This window comes from Oncorhynchus masou, unplaced genomic scaffold (assembly GCF_036934945.1).
Source record: "Oncorhynchus masou masou isolate Uvic2021 unplaced genomic scaffold, UVic_Omas_1.1 unplaced_scaffold_16012, whole genome shotgun sequence".
In the NCBI taxonomy this organism is placed as follows: domain Eukaryota; kingdom Metazoa; phylum Chordata; class Actinopteri; order Salmoniformes; family Salmonidae; genus Oncorhynchus; species Oncorhynchus masou.
This window is the reverse complement of record NW_027006099.1, coordinates 679-3,389: the sequence shown is the minus strand read 5'-3', so window position 1 is coordinate 3,389 and position 2,711 is coordinate 679. Positions and strand designations below refer to the sequence as shown.

Here is a 2,711-nt window from a genome sequence, read left to right as displayed (position 1 = left end):
GATCGAAACAGCTCATCCGGTGGTCAGGACAGGGTTCCATAGCTGCAGTCACAACAGCAGAAATTGGATCAGCATTATGTCCAGGTTGACTGGGGACAGGCACAGCCAGGAGTCGTCAGGCCAGGTAGTCCTGAGGCATGGTCCTTGGACTCAGGTCCTCTGTGAAGGGAGAAAGAGAGAGAGAGAGAATTAGGGGTAGCATACTTAAGAATCACACAGGACACCAGAGATGACAGGAGAATTATGCCAGATAGGACAGTCTGAACCTAGCCCCCGTGCACGTAGACTATTGCAGTATATATGCTGGAGACTGAGACAGGGGGTTTGGGTGTCACTATAGACTGAGTTGTATCTTTCTTCAACAGCCAGCGACTGTCCAGCTGACAAAGTCTACAAGCCCTGCGGTCCTGCAGAACAGCCAACCTGTGATGACAAGTAGGTTTCTAATTAGAGATTGGCTAGCGCAAAAACATCCGTGCTTTCATGTTTTATGTTAACTGAGGTAGACAACTGTCAAATAAGACAAAGAGAAAATACCTACCTACAGTTAAATATAGAGTTGCTGTACAGAGGAAATAGGAGTTGTCACTGTAATGTTGTGTTCTACAGTCCAGACGAGTCTAGGATGAACTTCACCACAGAAGGCTGCTTCTGTCCTGATGGGATGAAACTCTTCAACAAGGACTCAGGGATCTGTGTTGATAAGTGTGGTGAGTGTTCCCAGCTACTGCCATTGGTCCATTTCATGTTGACGACACAGAGAAGATGGTTAGGACTTAACCTTTCCAAGGATGTTTCAGGTCTATGAATGTTCTACTAAATGGTGGTGTTTGTGTTTCTGAAGGATGCATTGACCCCGAAGGAGTTCCGCGAGAGGTAAGTTAGGCCTTTTGGTTTTCATTCATCCTTATTTTATTTGACTAATTAATATGGACTGTTATCTAGTCCACTGGCTCTGTCATGGATGATGCCAGAGGTTTATATGAGGACCTACTTACAGCGTCCACACAGTATTATCCACATTGTCTGAATGCCAAATGGCCCCCTTATGCCCTATATTTAGCCCCCTATGTCCTATTTAGTGCACTACATTTGACCAAACCCATTGATAGAACCACACTCCCTTCTTGTTGTATCTCATCACAGTTCAACGAGAGGTTTGAGTACAAGTGCCAGGATTGCGTTTGTTTGGAGTCCACCAAGACTGTGACCTGTAAACCCAAGGTCTGCTCCAAACCACCAGTAGAGATATGCACTGGACCAGGCTTTGTATATGTCAACCAAACCGATCCATCCGATCCATGCTGCTCCAACCTCGCCTGCCGTAAGGATCTCACAACGCTTTTTCACCTTCCATATTATACTCAGATCTATTTCAACAGTATTGTGCCGACCTGAACCGTACTGTGCTGGCTTGGATATGTTCTTTTCACATGGTCCTTTACAGCACGGGTCCAGGATCTAGGGTTGATGTGTAACCAGGCCAGTGCCGTACAGCTGGGCTCAGCTCAGTCGTGTTGAAAACACACACATAGTGAAGACATGAATCAGCTCATATTATCATGTCCATACTCTGCTATTGTTTCCCTCCTAGGTTGTGACAGCAGCACTTGCCCAACTACCGACATGAACTGTCCTATTGGGTTCATACCAGTGGTTTCAGTCCCTGAGGGGAAATGCTGTCCAGAGCACACATGTGGTATGGTCTCTTTACCTAGATCTATACTATCTAGATTATCTACACTATCTACATGTGGTATGGTCTCTTTACCTAGATCTATACTATCTAGACTATCTACATGTGGTATGGTCTCTTTACCTAGATCTAGACTATCTACATGTGGTATGGTCTCTTTACCTAGATCTAGACTATCTACACTATCTACATGTGGTATGGTCTCTTTACCTAGATCTATACTATCTAGATTATCTACAATATCTACATGTGGTATGGTCTCTTTACCTAGATCTATACTATCTAGACTATCTAGACTATCTACATGTGGTATGGTCTCTTTAACTAGATCTATACTATCTAGATTATCTACACTATCTACATGTGGTATGGTCTCTTTAACCTAGATCTATACTATCTCAGACTATCTACACTATCTACATGTGGCATGGTCTTTAACTAGATCTATACTATCTAGACTATCTACATGCGGTACGGTCTCTATTCTAGATCTATACTATCTGGACTATCTACATGTGTGTGCATGGTCTCTTAACTATATTATACTATCTAGACTATCACTATCTACGTGTGCATGGATTTCTTTAACTATATCTATACTCTAGACTACCATGGCATGTGATGGTCTCTTTACCCAGATCTATACTATCGAACTATCTACATGTGGTATGAGATCTCTTTAATCATATCTATACTGTCTAGTATTCCTGTGTTTGTGATTTCTGAGATAATACCAGTTCTTAGCACAGTCCCATGGGATTGGCTGTCTGTGTCTTCTCTCTCAAGTTGGTTGCTCGTGTCTCTTGTCTCTTTCAGGAAGCCTAAAAGAGTTTGTCTTCACAAAGGCGTTGAGTACCTGGCGGTGACAGGCTATTCTGCTCTCTCATCTGAAATGTTCATTAAGCATAAATAAACACTGTTGGTACTTACTAGGCACAATATATTGCCGGCTATGTGTACAGTACGTCTCACACTATATGGGTTCATGTCAAATAGTGTCGGGAGAGAGTGGGTG

At 43.0% G+C, this 2,711-nt stretch overlaps 1 long non-coding RNA gene across 1 annotated transcript; it reads left to right on the top strand.

The window, feature by feature from the left end:
* Nucleotides 1-345: 345 nt before the first annotated feature.
* On the top strand, nt 346-1,703 carry LOC135531490 (uncharacterized). The gene is made up of 5 exons (XR_010454012.1): nt 346-435; nt 610-710; nt 845-876; nt 1,147-1,324; nt 1,595-1,703. It is a non-coding gene; the product is annotated as an uncharacterized LOC135531490 (long non-coding RNA).
* Nucleotides 1,704-2,711: the final 1,008 nt, after the last annotated feature.